General features: G+C 42.9%; 1 protein-coding gene and 1 long non-coding RNA gene across 4 annotated transcripts in view; one reads left to right on the top strand and one right to left on the bottom strand.

The window, feature by feature from the left end:
- LOC138492751 (transmembrane protein 132D-like) overlaps positions 1-18,305 on the top strand; it is a 4,310,707-nt gene that overhangs the window by 4,036,025 nt on the left and 256,377 nt on the right. The window lies entirely within an intron of this gene.
- The window catches only part of LOC138492752 (uncharacterized), a 50,263-nt gene continuing 43,099 nt past the window's right edge, over positions 11,142-18,305 (bottom strand). For 2 of the 3 annotated variants that reach the window (XR_011276256.1, XR_011276258.1), the window contains exons 2-3: positions 17,097-17,273; positions 11,142-16,104 (exon numbers count right to left, since the gene is read on the bottom strand). This is a non-coding gene — a long non-coding RNA (uncharacterized lncRNA). The remainder of the gene's footprint in view (positions 16,105-17,096; positions 17,274-18,305) is intronic. The other variant, XR_011276257.1, reaches the window with a different exon arrangement.

The raw sequence follows: 18,305 nt of genomic DNA, 5'->3' as shown, positions 1-18,305 counted from the left end.
AATATGTGTACTAGGTCAAGAAGTGAAGATCTTTTTTACATGGCAACCTGAGCCCAGATGTTGTAAGTCTGTGCAATTACCTGTAACTGGGGCAATTGAAAAGGCCATGGTGATGTTTTGTGAAATAGAGGGACACTTAGAAGAACCCCCTGTTTGTATAGTATTAGAACATCTAGCATTGGCCTTGCACCGTGAAAGCAGCTAGAATGCATTGGTTCTTTACACCTGAGTATGTACAGAGCATTTGCAAACAATGCACGTCTGTGTGAGGCCGCCTGCCAAAAGAAAGCAGTTTAAGACTCTCATCCCTAATTCTTTCTTCCTGCTGGGACCCTTCGATGACCTCATGCAGATCAAAATAATTGGAGATCTTCGCTCCTCACGCCTCAAGAAACATGTACTGCTCCCAACAGCTCTGGGTCTGTTGCTTCCAGCGCTAGAAACACAACCATGGCAGCAGATTGCACCACAGCTCCTCACTGCATGAATATTGGAGACGCAGCCATGCAGATAATCCTTGCACATGGGCAGGTGTGTGTATGTGGTGCCTACGATGCGACACAGTGCAGCAAAGCATGAGACTGCAATGCAGTGTAATTCCCCCTGCGTGGCAGGCCTGTCTACAGGTGTGTAAATACAAAGGTACTCTATAAAGGAGAGCTTTGTGTTCAACATTTAGAACCTCAGCCCTGCAGCTCAGGAAGATATATCCACAAGGAATGCAACACAACCAACCAGGTGACTCAGAGTCTAGTCAATATATGTGGTTATTGCTCTGGATTTCCGAGCCTCCTGTGGAGCTTGCCACACCTCCCGCCTGTTTCTGATACTTACCTGTGTGGAGGTGGTACCAGTGGTGTCAGCAGTCTTGGCAATTATTGCTCTCTGCTCCCGGTTTTTATTTTTACATTTATAAAGCGCTCACACAGCCCGCAAGCATCTAGGCGCTGTTACAGGAATTGTTTGTTTTTCTTAGTTGCTTAATTGTGTTTTTTTTTGTCCTAGTTACGTATTTATAACGCGCTTAAACACCCAGAGGTTTCTAAGCGCGGACCCGGGGATCAAACCTGCTGTTGCTTCGTGTCGTATTGCTTCCAAGACGCGCACGCTGCCGCTGAGCTATCCTCCCGGGTTTGATACTTCTGTCTGAATGGAAATAGAAAGGGGACTCTTTGATGTGTGATGGAGATCACTTTGATGTTTTGTTGCTGCTGTGAGAAACCCGAAGGTGTATCACCCGCTGTTCCCAGGAGATCTGATGTCCAGGTGGCCAGGACACAGCCATCGCTATTGGATCCAGTTCCTGGGGGTGGACTAGTGGTGAAGGATTACCTGGAAAAGGGGTATTCGGGGAGTCGAAGTGGGACACCAAGGGTTGAGACGCAGTATCCCCTTCCCTGTAACAACTTTTCTCCATCCTACTGTGTGGGATATTTAGAAGCTCTACCCCCCTTTTCCCACATGTAAACTTTCTTACACGGTAACAGACAATGGACTAACACCAGAGCCTTTTACCTGTCATGTCCTAACACTCAGGTCAAGCAGAGTGAGGCAATTGACAATAACCACGCACACCTGACAGCCCTTTACATTCCCCACAGGGCTAAAAGGTGGAGCACAAAAGCACACTTCGAGCAAGGCTGAACGCACAAGGAAACAGCTACACCAAACCGGCAATACAAAGGGAGAAGAAAAGCAGCTCCACTTGAGAGAACCAGTTAGGGGACTTGACCCCTGTGGTACATATGTGGTCACACTGAAAGACGAAGAGTGTGTCGGGTCAAAGCATCAAGAGAAAAGTTAGGACCCAGCAAGTCCCATGAAGTCCCGCTTTGCCGCGGGAGACTTTGCTGCCGTTTTTGCTGTTTGGACAACTTTGGAATACTTTCACTACAACCTCCAGAAGGTGAATACTACCACGGACATTGACCTTAGCACTTTTAGTGCTAACGAATTATCGACCTTTCTAGCACCATTTTCCATCTTTTGTTTAGGCTTTGCTCCAAATCAGAGGCGGGCTTACTTAAGGGAGTTTGCGCGCGCACCCAGCAAGACCCTGAACTCCCGCTTTGCCGCTTTGCCGCGTTCGTTGCGGTGAGTGGTGAGGGGCATATATTGTGGGCTTATTAGCCTATGAGATAAAAATTAACTCTTATTTCACTCTTTACTTAGTTGTCTGTCTCTGAGCTTACTGTTTCATTCTCAATATGAAACAAGGCATTACCTCTTTAAAATCGGGGATGCCCTCTGTAACAGATTTTCATTGCACTAATGGTGACCCTAACTCCCCATCCTCTCTAACTAAAAAACCTCGACTTAGCTCTACCCCTCCTCGCATGAGCATCATGAAACCTAAATTAAAAAGTAAAGCTGAGCTTTTGCTGGGGATGGACATTCGCCCTTTTTGTCGTGAACCAAATCATATGGACTCTTTTGATATCAATAATGGAATCACTTCAGCAGTACTACCTGGTTGCACGGACAAAACACCTGCAGTTTCAAAAAAGGACTTATCACATGGACAATCCACCAGGATTAACGCAGCGGAGGTCACATTAACCGGTGAGACATTAAAATCCGTGCCTCCGGATCTACGGTCACCTTTGTAAAAGAAAATGTGTCTCTTACAGACAGTATTATGCTAAGCAATGTGTTAACTGGTGCTGCAGTCACTCCTGCTAAAACCTCTATTAACTCTGCTTTGTCTGTAAATGACACCTCCAGTTCCAAATTGTGCGTCATATCGGACTCTGGAGATATGGCTGTAATTGATCTTGATACAAATGCTTCTGCTTTTTCAGCGCATACCTTCTCTGAAAATGTATCTAAATCGCCAATTCTATTTACAAAAATCAGCGCTGCCAATTCTGTGGCAAATTCGTCATTCATTGCTCCAACACCACGTAAAATTGGCTATAAGGGTACTTCTGATCTTGGATCAGTTGAAACGCCAGGCGTAAATATTGGTATTGCTCTGACGTCCATGAACACTGCTATTCTTGCCTTGGTTAAACTTTTTGAAGTTTTAGCTAACAAAGCTGATGTCCTTTCTAACCAGCTAAATCAGCTACTATCTGAGCAACTTACGATATCCAACAAATTTGAAAGTCTGAGACAACCTGCTACCCTACCTATTATCAAAAGGTCAGTAGTTTCCCAGACTTTTTTCCAATCTGATGGTCCTGTACATAGTTATCAGACCATTCCATGCATACTAAATCCTATAATTGATCTGATGAATGTTGTAAATGAAACATCAGTCGATCAGCAAAAAAAAACAAGTTACTCACTTTTTGGTCTTAATACAAATCCCTTTGACATAGTGAAGTCGAGGCCGAAAAAGGTTGCCTTGCTAAAAAAATCTAAAAACATTAAATCCATGGCAAAACATACAACTCAAACTAAATCCTTTGTCAAGAACCTCTCAATTCCAGTTACAACTACTGCAATCGCTTCCAAGGCTATAGCAAAAAAATACTTTCAACAATCACAGGCAAAGAAGGCAAAGATTCTGCCAGCTCCAGCTGCCCCTGTTATGGCCTATAGTGCTTTGAATAATCTGTTAAGTGCTGCCACTGACTTGTCTAAAAACATTGCCAAAAAACAAACATCTAATGGTTTCTTTTTCAAATCTCCCTTGGCCATGGGAGTTTCGAACATGGATAAGCGTCGTAAGGAAATAAGGCAAGCAGTTGATGAATACATGTCCTCCAAATCTGTTTCTAAGAACCTATCATTTGCGCCGTGTGAAATGGCTGGTATGCATGAGCCTTCTGCTCCAGTTACTCAGAAGGCGCAAATAACATGTTCATTTGTCTCTGACAAGAATGAGTCAGGACAAACCGTGTCCCAGGAGCCGAATCAGAATAAGACTAATGTTTCTGCTTCTGGATTTGTTGCCTCTGGCGACCTGGAAAGACTGATTCAATCCACACTGACAACATATTTTGAGGCTTCTGCCACTTCTCAAGCCAAAGTTTGTAGCGTAAACCAGCCTCCCACCAATGCTCTACCCCTTCCAGCTAAGCAAAAACCTGTGACTGCGTGTCCTAAGCGCCTGGCGGTTCATTCACTGACACTCGGCTGCAAGCCCTTGCCAGCTAAACAATATAATCTTAATCGGGCTTCTGTGCTGTCAATATTTAGTGAAATTCCAGAGCTCGACGATACTGGCACCATCGACGTTGAGCTAATCGAGTTCCTCTGTAAATCTCTGGATCAATTCGAGGGTCGTAGTTAATGCAATCTGGGCTGTGAAGTCTCAACTCTTTGATCTTGGATTCATCCTTTTGCCAATTTCTAATCGCCCAGATTGTGTATCAACACGACAACAGGATGCACACACAAAGCAAAACATAAATAAAGTCAAGGTCTCTCCTCCCATGCATGTAATTGTGATTCCAAAGGTAACCAATGTTAGCATTCTGAAACTTTAGAATTTGCTTTGTCTTTGATCAGTTGGAATTCCAGAGGGCATAAGCATTCATTGAATAATCGGATTTTGCAGTTGTTGGACCATGATGTAATTTTGTTACAAGAATCCTGGCTGACTGGCGTTCCATCATGGAATAATTATGATGTCCTTTTGATACCTGCAGTTAAAGGTTGTTTAGGGCGTCCCACCTCTGGTTTGCTAACTGCTGTCAAGCAGTCCTCCCCCTTAAAAGTCGAAGCCTGGTTTTCCCTGAATGCCTTTTTACAAATTACTAGATTGTTGGACATTTTTTTTCATGTGCTGCAATTAATGTTTACTGGAACCCTTTGGGCATTTCTGATGACTGTTTTCTAGAATCTGTAAACAAAGCTATTGATATTGTCACTCTCGATGGGCAAACAGATCACATCTTCTTAGCTGGCGACTTGAACCTTCACTGCTTGGGCCCGATTTGTAAATCTGAAACGCATCGTATTGTTAAGTGGACACGCTTCATCGATTCCCGAAACCTGTTTATGTTAAATGGGGCTTTCGTACGAGACATCCCACCCAAACCCACCTGGCATCGTGCCTGTAGCCAGGGAATTATTGACTTCATCTATGTCAACGCTCGCATGCTAAATAACGTAACATCATTTCAAATAAGTGATACAGACGTGAGCGATCATAATGTCCTACATACAACCTGGCTTTCAAACACCATCAAAGCACAAGCAAAATCCACTTATTTTATGGGTTCCTACAAGGTAAACTCAGCCAGGAATCATTTAACGTGGACTGAGGCATCTTTAGAAGCCTTCAGGTCACGTTATGATGCTGATTTGAAGAGTAAAGCTGTGTGTGAATTTCCCTCAGATGTAGTGTATTATGATTTAATGCAGCTATTCAACCGGGCTCAATCATACAGAAACAAAAACAAACACCGCATCTGCACATTTTCGATCATGAAATCAGAATTACAAAATCGAAGGTTCGGGCTGAAAAGAGGGAAGTCCTTAAACTCCCCGTAGATTCACGATTAGCTGCCCTCACCCACATTAAAACCAGGTATAGGAATTGGGTAAGAGGCATGAAGGCTAAACTCTATCAAACCGATGGAAGCAATATGTTGAAACTTTTGGCATCTAAAAACTCTGCTCAGTCATGGAACCCATGGAACCTCATAAATCAAGTAACGGCAGGTCACCAGGTTGCTGTTCAAACTAACGATGTGACTGAGGAGATGTGGATTCATTACTATTCTGAACTATTTGCTGCCCCCCCCCCCCCCCGGCACATCCAAGCACATCTATGTCAGAGTTTCAGACTTCTTTCCACCTATCTTTTGACAAAGACGATATCCTGTATTTCAGCAAACAAGCAAGTAATTCTAGAGCACCTGGCCCGGATGGATTATCGAATGCACAATTGAAGCAATTCCCGGACATCTGGACAGATATATTATATCTTATATTTGAGTCTATTAACGTTTCCCAGAAAATCCTGATGTCCTGGAAACAATCCATCGTCATCCCTATCTATAAGAAGGGTGATCGGGCCAACCCAGCTAGCTATAGGCCCATTTCCTTGCTTGATGTGCTTGGGAAGATCTTTTGTCGCCTAATCCTGAGAGAGTTGAACACGTGGACAAAGAACTTCTGTAACAGAGATTGTCTTCAATCAGGTTTCGTCTGTGGCCTCGGCACGCTTCCAAATATTATCACCATTAACATGCTTAAGTCTCAATATGCGTCTAGGAAACAATCTTTATATTTTGCATTTATTGATTTCCGATCAGCTTTCGATTCCATAAATCGTGATCTCTTATTGCACAAGTTAAAATCCCTTGGCTGTCCATCCTCTCTTTTGCCTTTAATCATTCAGCTACACACGGAGACCTCCATGCGAGTAAGGCTACCTTTTGAAGGTCTTCTGTCTTCCTCCTTTCCCACTTTCCTGGGTCTAAAACAGGGTTGCATTTTGGCATCAATACTGTTTAATCTGTTTATTTTTGATATGGGCCTTTCTTTCCTTGGAATCTTGTCGGATGCTCCCGAAATGGGTGGTCATCGTATACCGTGGTTGCTCTATGCTGACGACCTAGTTTTATTATCCCAAACTCCCAAGGGACTCCAGAATTCGCTTTCTGCCCTCTCTGATTATGTCGAGAGGAATCACCTTATAGTAAATTTGATCAAAATCTCAGATTTTGGTTTGTAGACCTAAAGGGAAACCCAAATATCATATTGGAATTTGGCGCTGGCGTCAAAATTATAATGGAATTTGTCGCTTGCGACAGGAACCCATGGAAATAGTTCTGGAATACAAATATTTGGGCCTTTTCATACAAAATAGTGTTGGTGACAGCAAATATTTGATTACCTTACAGTCAACATTATTGACTTTGATGTCACAGGCTAAAACACTTCTCTATAAATTTGGGAAATTCACCTTAAAGCATCTTCTAATGTTTTACGAGCAAAAAGTCATTCCTGTTCTCCTTTATGGTGTTGAATCCAAGTTGTATTCAAATGTTGACACATGGAACAAATTGGAGGAGGTGTTTTGGAAAAGGGTTTTACACTTACCGAATTGCTCTCCTATGCCCATATTACATTTTGAATTAGGGCTGAATTCACTATTTAGCAGGGTCAAGTGGAGAATGTGCTCCTTTTTTTGTAAATGTTTGCTTGGCGTGGCTAACAATAATATACTGAGTACGGTTGCCCCCTACCTGTCTTCTTCTACTCTCGATTTTCCTTTAAAATGGCGATATCTAGTACTGACAACCCTGGTAGAAGCCGATATCTCATTACAGCTCCTAATTGAGAATCCAGTTTGTGCAAAAACAAAGTATTATCAATGGGATTGGATCCAAAATTATGACCTTTGCATAAAATACAAAGATTTCAATAATAATCACTTTCGAATTAAGCGTCTGGGTCAAATGGCTGGTTATTTGTTGAAATGCCCCTCCGTGAATGTACGGAACAAATTTCTGCGTTTGAGACTCAATTTATGGACTACTGGGGAAGTGTTGGTGAAGCGTAAGATTATTTCTGCTGATCTAAATTTCTGTCGGTTTTGTGAATCCCATTCTGTGAGGGAAACCCTACAACGTGTGATAATTTGTTGCCCTAAGCTGAAGGATATGCAAGTTAAACATTTCACTAATCTGTTGAGTTTACATGAGGAACTGAGTGAGGACGAGATATGGAGCATTTTAGTTAATAGTGCAAGATTTTCGGTCATAAAGGCCTTGGTGCACTTTTTGGAAGGTATTTTACCTGGTGAAATCTATTTACAATCTTAATTTGATTTATGAATACCATCTGTATATACTCAAGGTTATTGTTTGTACTCGTGAAATCAATTGAAATGTACTAGATTTCAAGTTTTACATTTTTATATTAATTGCTCTCATTCTGCTTCTGCTTAATTTGTCATGTTCCGTATTGTAACCTTTTATTACTGTCAAAAGTTTTTGTTTGTTATTAATTATGCTGATTGAAATTGGAATGTACATCTGTCTGATAATTTTGAAAAGTTGATTAATTCAGCTGTATCAAAATAAAAAAAATAAAAATAAAAAAAAGAGACAGTAGAAGAAAAGAGGTGAGACCTGGAAGAATGACAAAGAGTGAATTGCCCTTGCCCTTTTCAACTCAGAAGGCAAAAGGTAAAAGCACTAGTTACAGCTGACGTGCAGTGCAACAGATGTAAATGGTACACAGGGCCTCCTGCATTGATAACACAGGCGGGGAGGGAAGCTGGCTACCGTGGTACTATCCTTGACTCCAGAGAACAAAGAAGCCAACAGGTTCAGCACAGCCGGTGAGTCAGAGGAAGCGATATCAAGCCGAACTGTGTTAAACCCAAGGTTGTGAGTTGCAACATTTTGAATTCAAGAAGAAAAGTCTTGTGTGTATGTTTGAACTTTAAAGAAAGCCCAGTTGAGTTTCAGGTACAGAGGAGTCTGGCACCACATGGGCGCTCACTTAAAAGGCTCTGACTGGGACCTGTTTGTGAAACTATAACAACCAGAAGGCCTTAGGAAAGTGTGGCATGAGGCGTCAGAGTGGTCGTACAACGGTCACATCAAATCCCTTGTACAATCGAAAGTCTCTGACCCGTTACTAGAGGAAAGCTAGTGGAAGGGAACCCTGCTTTCCACTACAATTGTGAACCGTGTTAACTGGCAAATGTGAACCTGACAGAGAGTGGCCAAAAGAAAGCTGAAGAGAAAGAAACCCTTTCTGATTAAACTGAGCAATACATGAACTACGTTAAAGAAAGGCCGTAGTGAACCCAACAGAGGGAGGCCCATTTTTGCAAGAAGGATCCAAGCCCGGCAGAGGGAGATACCAGGGATGAAGAGCAATTGCCCAAAGAACCTTTGTTTTTTATCTGCCTTTCATTTTTCGACAAGGTTACTAAAGATTACGAGCGATGTCTGAGAGGCTGCAGTGAACTCAATGGAGGGAGGCTCGTTTTTACCATGAGGATCCGAGCCTGACGAAGGGAGATCCTAGGGGCAAAGAGCAATCGCCCAAGGTGCAAAATCACACAGAGAACATGTTGTTTGTTTGTTACTACTAATCAGCAAACCTTCTAAGGCAAGAAACTTTTGCAGTAAAGAGACTTATCCTCTGAAGGGATTTTGATATAGTTGAACTGAACTGTGAACTTCGTACTGTCAAGGCCCAGGAGTGTGCTGTGTTCCAGAGAGTCCCGCCTTGACCCAGCCATACCGTCCTGACTTATCATTTTGACAACACTTCTTTCTTTTCTGGTGAACATTATCCCACACTCTTGTTGTAATTAGTACTAAGGATTGGCAATAGTTTTCTTTTTAGTATAGGCCCTTTTTATTTGACAAGATGCCACTAGGAAGGCCTGATGGTCGTAGCTTGCTCCAATCTTTGATTTAGGTTTAGATTAGGTGTTTATCTCACCCATTAAAAAGTTCAATAAACTCCCTTGAACTGTGATCACTTGTGTCTGTCTTTACTGTTGCCACCATGAATTCCTTACACTGACATATATATTTCTGTGAGGAAAATGTTGAAAAAAACACAGGTGGTAATCGCCTTAAAGCCCACCATAGTGGGTTCTTTGAAGTGATAAAGTTAAAACTTTGATCAGGTCTTCAATTTTGTTTCGAGGGCATGTGCTATAGCTGTGACAGAAAGCCATGTGTTTGAGTTTTTTTTATTTTTTATAATGCAATGATGTGAGTTTCGGTCTCAAGAAGTGGGGTCTGTTAATCAGACTGCACTTGCATATGGCTCCATGCTGAAAAGCAAAGCACAAACATGTCAATTTGTTGAGCCTGTTGTGACAGGGCCAGCATTGTGGCCCTGTGAAGGGGAGATGGGAGCCCACCCTAACCCAAAGCAGGTGCGTTAGTGCAGTTAGGACCCCTCCCCACCCCTCCTTACCTGGAGTGATGGCTGTCTCTAGGCCGTTGAAGCAGAGCAGCCGCTAGGGGAGATGTGAACTCCAAGTCCGGAGATCGCAGGGCATCTCTGGCAATGAGTGCCACAAAAAAACCACAACACCGGCCGCAGGATGTCACAAGGATAGACACGGCACCAAGGGGTGTTGTGTCCATCGTCCATCACAACACCAGCAGGCTCCAGCAGAGTATGCCTGCTGTAGTCTGCAGCCCCAAGGGGCCCAGCTAGCCCACTAGAGATTATCTTTATATTAAATAAAATGCCTCTAGAAAGGCCTTTCCTCCACTATGCTACCAGGGAGTATTGTCAATTTAGAAAAGCCCTGCAGGCCTTGGGCTATACAACATCCATGGACCCTAGAAGGTTCCATGTTGGAAAGGGAGGGGCTTCTTTTAAGTCCTCCCATGGCCTTCCCCTGCCACACCCCCTGGAGCCAGGTAAGCTATTCGTTAAGGTAAGTAGCCATTCCTGAGAGGGGGTGGGGTAGTTAGGTAAGCCTGTGTGAATGCTTTGGTGTGGGTTAGTTGGGTTCAGACAGGAGGTGGTGGAGAACGTCCAAGAGACCAGAGGATTGGAGTGCAACGGCTATTATTAAGGAGGGGTCTGTGGAGTGTTTGTGTGAGAGAGGGGAGTGTTAGAGGTAGAATCAGAGTAGGAGTAGCAGAATAGAGTAGTAGTAGTTGGGAATAATGATAGTAGTCAAAGGGAGTAATAGAGCAGTGAGTGAAGGATATAAATAGTAGAGTTGTTGTCCGTAGTAGAGGGGTAAGCATGGCACCATATCCCTTAGTGTCTTGGAGAAGTTAAGGAAGTAAAGGGATAGTGGTAGTAGCGGATTAGGAACAGTAGTAGATGGAGAGTGCAAAGTGCGACAGTGAGTGAAAGAATGGGAGTACCTATTGGCATAGAGTGAAACCGAGATAATAACCCCCGCAATAGTAAGAACAGGAGTAAGAAAAGGAGTAAGATTGAAGGGTGGAGGTGGAAAGGCAGCGTGAGAGATTGGAGGGACAGGGATGTGGTGGAAGGAGAACAGCTTAAGAGACCAGTATAGCAAAGTGTCAGGTATGGGAGGGTAGAACGGAGTGACTGTGATGCTGGGTGAAAGAAGGCACCATGCATTGCTCCCTTAGACTACTAAGAGGGGATAGGAGAGGGAAAGTTAGACAGCCAACAACTTAGGGAAAACATGAGGAACCCAGGTAGTGAAAGACAGGTAGGGGTTACCAATCCTAGTGCTTCTAAAATCACCAATAGGGACGTCTGGATAAAGGAGGTATTTCTTTAAGTTTTTTTTTTATTGTTTATGGTTTATTTAAACCTTTACAAAAACAGTATATCAGATAAAAGTGAAGTACAAATTAGCATGATTAAAAAAGCAGTAAATATAAACTAAACATAAACCAAAAAAAACACTTAGATCTAACAAGTCTTATTAACAAACACTTCTTACATTTTTCTAAAATAGAAAGCGAACAGTACCAGCCTAGACAGAAACGTTAGGGCGCCTCCGAGCAAAACAAAGCCAACATATCTGAAAGTATTTGGAAAAGAAGAAATGTCGATATAACCCATAAATGAAACAGCAGAATCAAGCCACAGTTAAGTTAGTTCACTCCATTAATACAAAGTTTACAGGCAAATAATGTTAAGAAAGGTCACAAAAAGTTTTCAGAAATGCAGTAACCCTTATCCTTAAAGCAGTACTATAGCCATGTCGCATTTGGTACCATAATAATTCTCTATTTACACAATGTAAATGCTCCACAAATTGTTCAAAATATAAAATGCGTTGTTGAATCAAAGCCGGACAGATTAGTAAAATATGCTGCAAAGTTTCCTCAGTACCCTCGTTCATACAGTATCTGCACCATTCCCATGTGTCCGTCATCAGGTTCCAACTTTTGAGAATATAATTAGTTTTCAAAACATTTAACCTGAATCTCATAAACACGTTACGTAGGCTTCAACAAGGATATTTCTCCAGATAAACCTCAATAGCTGGAAAAAATGTCCAGAATGGATATATCTGATTGAAATGTCTTGATTGTGAAGTTGTTCATACAGTCTCTTGCCAGTCATCCCTTTTCAAAATTATTTTTACTTTCTGGGAATTAGACAGTAGCATTTCAGTTGAAACACCCAAATTGGCAAGACAGTCCTCTACCTTGGCCTTCAATTGATTCCGAAAAGTATTAGTATAATCCATACGCTGTACAGCATAGAGGACTTCTGGAGGATTTAATAGACATTTTCTCCAGAGCAGTATCTTTTTCCACACAATGGTCAATTTCAAGGAGTGGAGACCTAGCTCATATCTAATAATCTCCATCAGTATACATTTGGGTATAAAAAACAAGATTCCCTTCCATATTAAACTTTCTAGAGACTTCACAAAGTCAGTGTTTTCTAAGTCAAAAAACTCCATACCAAACATTAGCCTTGGAATTCTCTTCATGACATAGAAAGTTCTCAAAGGCACCATAGTAAATGTGCAGTATTTCATCTCCAATTTATGCATTTGTTGTAAGGCCATCTATGTCTTTGTTCTCAATTGGGTTTTGTTTATAGTTGTGGAGCCAGATCCTATAAAGTAGTATCCCAAATATTTAAATGCATTCTGGCACTTAATAAATTTGCCCTCACAATGCCATGTGAATCCAAACATTTTTTTGGGGGGTTTCCTCAGGCAAATGATGGTCGTCTTAGATGCATTAATTTTTAAATGTAATTCTGACACAAATATTACAAATGCATTTATCATTCTTTGCAAACCCACTTTGGTACAGTCCAGCAACAAGAAATCATCAGCATAGGCTAGCCATTCAAGCGTTTTATTACCAAGTTTGGGCGCCACCAACCCTTTGTTCTTTAAAGCTTTGTTGGCTCTACAGACATATAAATTAAACAGGGTAGGCGCTAGCATGCAGCCTTGTCGAAGCCCATTGGAGATGTTAATCTCAGAACGAAGGCGACCTTCTGAGTTTAGTCTGACTTTTATTTTTGTCTCCGAGTATAGATCTATAATTATCTCCAAAAGATGTTTGGGCATATTCAAGTCTCTCAGTAAAGACCAGAGTCGGCCGATCAACCATATCAAACGATCTACTGAGATCCATAGAAGCGACAAAAATTGGAGTTCCATTTTTCATTAGCGCTTTAGATTGAAGACTTTTGAGTATTAATCTCCCACAGTAAGTGCCCATATTTTTTTTTAAACCAATTTGTTTAGGGTCCAATATATTCCTGCATTTCTTCCAGCACAATGGAGGCAAAAATCTTTGACTCACGATTGGAAATAGCTATAGGTCTAATACTTTCCGGGGCATATCTAGAGCCCTTTTTATAGACTGGGAGTACAAGCGCTAATCTCCAAGACTCAGGTATGGTTTTGGAGAGTAGAATATCACAATATCACAATATAGAATATGTAGAATTTTGGGCCATACTTCAATGTCGGTTTGATTGGATAAATTATTAGGCCCAGGAGCCGCAGAGTTTTTTTATTTACCAATTAAACGGGATATGTTTGAAATAGAAATATTCAAATGCCATTCAACAACATTGCTGTTATCGCCATAGAATTGGCCACATTGCTGTTATACATTTTAAAAAAATATTCTTCCCACCTTCTCAGACTAATTTGAGTAAATAGCATTTCTTTTTGAGATAGCTCAACATTGTTAATAATTTGCCAGAAATTGGATATGTTATTCCCTTTTAATGCATCAAGCATTGTTCCCCATCCAATTGAGCTCGTATTCCCTTGTGACCTGTTAACCAGTTTTTGTAATGTTTGATTTTGTTAATCTGCATAAATGTATAGTCAGCAATATGGCAATTTTTCTTAATTGCGCGAATTTCACTTCTCATCAATTGCTTCCACTTAAGAACCTCTATATCAAAGCAGTGTTCGTGCCTGCTTCTACTTTTATTGTTAGGCTTAAAGCTCTCCACTGATTTACATATAAGATCATTAATATGTGTTGTAAAAGTAGTCGTAGAGAGATTACGTATGCGTTCTTCCATAGACATATCTTCAAAGTTCTTTACCATAATAGAGGAAAATCTCCTTGTTTTCGCAAACGTCCATCTTGTTCGATTGCCTTTCAAGTTTACTAACAAACCCTCAGTATAACACGATGTAACTTCTGTTGGAACTGAGCATATTAGATCAATATGTAGCAAATTATGATCGCTAGTAGACATTGCCACTACGTCAAGTTTAGAAGTATATTTATCTAGGCCGACAGATACAAAGATATAATCCAAAATGGAGCTGCTACCTCTAGCATTCCATGTATAACAGTTATTAGCAATCTTTACCAATCCCATAATTTCCAGAAAATTGGACCATATAGCTCCCCGTAGTTTAGGATTACCTGCAGCAGTTTTAGCCTTACCGTTATTAAGATTGACTTCAGACAACAAGGCATCTGCCACCAACAAATCAATATTGCAGTCCACATTCAGGTCCCCCGCTATGATTATGAGTCTGTTCACATTAACTGCACGCCAGGCATCAATTTTCATGGTCAAAGTATTGATTTCTTTCGTTAGCTGTGTATCTGTATATTTTAGAAGGTTCCAATATACATTTATAATACAAATTTGCACATTAGTATCACCAGTTTTAATTTTGTATGCCGCAGTATGACACAGACAAGAAGGAGTTTAAGCTAGGCCATTCACTGGTTTTGTTCGCCCGAAAAGTATGTTTACACGCAATGAAGAGCCCCCCATTGGTCGACCTTTGGCCCCCTTTAACGCCTTCATTTGTACTATATCATAACCCTCCCATAGTAAATCACTGATGGCCCAGGTTTCTTGCAATAGTATCAAATCATAGGATTGTAATACATCTGTCACTTCACTGTTATTGGTCAAATGGGTATGTCCTCTCGAATTCCAACTTGCAAGTGCGATTTTACTGCGCTTGCTAGAGAGGCTTTCCCAGTTCCTTCAGGGAGTTGATAGATTCCCCGAGAGAGAGTGCAAGCCATCTCCACTCTTGTTTGTCAACATTATCCATTATTGAGTTATTACATGCCACACTAGAACCCTGACTCTACTTTCCAAGCTAGCCCTGCGCGTAGTTACTGCTGAGAAAAAATCTGCGTGTGGGTCCTTCATCATGGTTTGAATTTGAATGCCTTTACCCATGATTACTGCGTATAATACCAGTTGAAACTTGACCACGTATATTCGACAAGAAAACTGACATGCATCAGACAGTAAGATATAAAAAAAAGAAACAAAGACGCCGCTTACTTACAGATGACAGAGCTGACTGTACGGCATTCCTAAATTCTGTGCAAATCTAGGAAACAAATAACACAAGACTGAACCCACACCTCGCACCCGAACAGCCAAACAGCCAGCCACTTGGTCCACTTGGGTGCGTGTTGTAGGCTGACGGGAGGTGTGGGCGTGGCTTAAAGGCAGGCCCAGTAAACTGCAGAAAAAGCAGAAAAAGCAGAAAAAGAAACGCAAGCGGCGTGTCCCAACGTAAAGTCCACAAAGAAAGTCCACCGAGAGTATGCGGCAAGAGTTCCAGAAGTCAACTCACAGGCACAGGCACAGGTTTCCACTTCAAGGGCACACAGCGGCTTCCTCTCACCGCCGGCTCTTGCACAAGAAAGAATAAACCAAAGTCTCACCAGGCAAACAGCCAGCCACTTGGTCCACTTGGGTGCGCGCATGGGTGCGCAGGCACCGGACCAGTTGTAGGCTGACGGGAGGTGGGGGCATGGCTTGAAGGCAGGCTCAGTAAACTGCAGAAAAAGCAGAAAAAGAAACCTAAGTGACGTGTCCCAACGTAAAGTCCACAAACAAAGTCCACCCAGATTATGCCGGCAAGAGTTCCAGAAGTCAACTCACAGGCACAGGTTTCCACTTCAAGGGCACACAGCGGCTTCCTCTCACCACGGCTCTTGCACAAGAGGGAGTAAACCAAAGTCTCACCAGCCAAACAGCCAGCCACTTGGTCCACTTGGGTGCGCACACGGGTGCGCAGTCACTGGAGCAGTTGTAGGCTGACGAGAGGTGGGGGCGTGGCTTGAAGGCAGGCTCAGTAAAAGGCACAGGCACAGGTTTCCATTTCAAGGGCACACAGCGGCTTCCTCTCACCACGGCTCTTGCACAAGAAGGAGTAAACCAAAGTCTTGCCAGTCAAACAGCCAGCCACTTGGTCCACTTCGGTGCGTGCAGATAAAGGAGGTGGGAACAAGGCTGGGGAAGAACAGAGAGAGAGAGAGGGTCAGCGCTAGCTCCATATATTCACAGTCCCGCTGGGCCCAGATGCCTTTACTACAAGAGATACAGCTATCCCATCTGTTAAGAATTGTAATAAACACCCTTGAACTTGCCAGCTGAGTCAGCGTGGTTCTTTGTGGTGGGCCACCCTGTGACACTGTCTACTGACGCCGCTCAGCAGCTAGCTGCCTTGTATTTCATCAACAGGGCCTTCACAATGTGTCATGTGCATTTCTTCAAATGCCTGTTGCAACCGAACCAAAAGTCTGGTGGCAGATGAAACTCAACATATAAGCCATGTCTGATTTTGACATGGTGGTCTCTGGAATTCTATAATCATACTGGATCAAACATATTGGTGTCACTTTATTGTCAGATTGGTTACTATTTATTTATATATTTATTGGAAAGTTTGTTCAGTACTGGACCTACGCAGCCGGTCTCTGTGCGCCTTGCAAGTTTGAAAGGATGAAAAGGTAGGAAGATTAAGATAGACAAGTGGAAGGAGAGGCAGTGGAGGGGCAGGGCTATGTGTGGGAAAGCGTAGGCTTCGAGGCTCTTTTGTAAAGTGGTGATGGAGGGTGCAGGGTGGAAGTGCAGAGGTCGGGTGTGCAATGCGCTGGGTCCCCAGTGGGTAAATGCTTGCTTTTGTGTGCATGTGAGTTGGCAGAGTAGAATGTGTAGAAGGTGTTGGTCGGCTTTTCTAGTGTTTGCGTGGGTGATGGGTTTGAGCTTGTGAAAGTACTCACTCCGCACAATACCAACGAAATTCAGAATAAAGGACACATCCCAGTTGGGAATGAGACCACCAGCGATGATTGTGCGCAGTCAAAGATTTATATAAGATTCAGCATCCAGAGAACTCTGCTGCCTCTAGAGCGCTCTGGCAAACAATACAATGCGATGTGTTTTTAAAAGGTTACCGCGTCATCAGTGATGATTTCTGCACAGCCAGCAAGTTACAATACCATTGATGAGAAGGGAGGTGCACATATAGTTCTTTATGGGCTGGCTCCTTGGGATTGGCCGATGACTTGGCGGGAGGTTGGACATCACGTGATTCAGCTGGGCCGGTCCATGCGAGGTGAAGGTTAGGCCAGGTCAGAGAGGCAGCCAGACCTCACTAGCTGATCTACACACTTATTCTAGACAGGCAATAAACAAAGAGCATCAATATACCTTTGAACACATCTTAGAGGCTAATAAGGTGTACATACATAACTACATCATTTCACATTGAGTCATTCATAAGGTGAAGGGTGCGTGGGTCTTGCTTTCTGTGATAACATGGGGACTGGGCTGGTCTGGCACATCAGGGTGAGATGGGGGGTGGAGTGACACATGTTAGTTTAGGACAGGGTATACTGTGACAGGGGTCTGGGTTTATTGGGGCACTCTGGGGTGCTCAACACAGTGGGGGCACACTTCTGTTACATCAAGAGAATACCCTAGGTGGGCACAGGGTTACACAAGCAGTCATTTTCCAACAGCAAGGGTGAGGGGGCAGGAGCAGGTTTGTGGAGACGGATGAGCTACAAGTCATAGTTCAGACCGGTTCACACACAGGACAGTGATCTCAGAGGAAGAATGATAAGATACATAGTTTTAATTGTAGCAGTTAGCCTCTGCACCCCCGTGACAAAGGGACTCGGGCTGCACAGAAAAGGCGGGGGTGGTTGGTGCTTGCTGTGCGCAGCGCTTCAGAGGGGAGAGGAGACTTCGTAGTGCCGAATTGCGGCCTAGTCCAAAGATGGAGTCAAGGGCACACAAAATGGAGTTCAAGTGTGTATTGCAATAGCCCCACCTCTGCTCCAGCTGAGGCCTTATTCCTCATGGCAGCAGAAGGGCGGTGGAGGCGTCCCCCACTAGTGCAAGAGCAAGAGTTTCATTTAGCGTAGAATGCATGGGGGGCTAATTCACCCCTTCCTTCCTTACAATCCCCCCTTTCGTTACATCTAAAGTAACAAATTACTTTGTATCACTGTTTGCATTCTGGTAATACTCTGCATCCATTACCATCTCATCCCAAGCAAGTGTCCCTTTTATTGGCATCCAGGCCCTGCATACCCCTCGTAAACTCTGGCCCCTTCTAACATATTCATCAGGGGTGCATGTTATGTATATTGCCCCATCCCCATCCAGATCCACCCACACCTCCTTGTACCACTGTAACTCCC

The sequence above is a fragment of the Ambystoma mexicanum genome, chromosome 10 (genome assembly GCF_040938575.1).
Source record: "Ambystoma mexicanum isolate Mex_15411 chromosome 10, UKY_AmexF1_1, whole genome shotgun sequence".
NCBI lineage: Eukaryota > Metazoa > Chordata > Amphibia > Caudata > Ambystomatidae > Ambystoma > Ambystoma mexicanum.
Note: the sequence above shows the minus strand (reverse complement) of the source record. Positions and strands in the feature narration are given on the sequence as shown.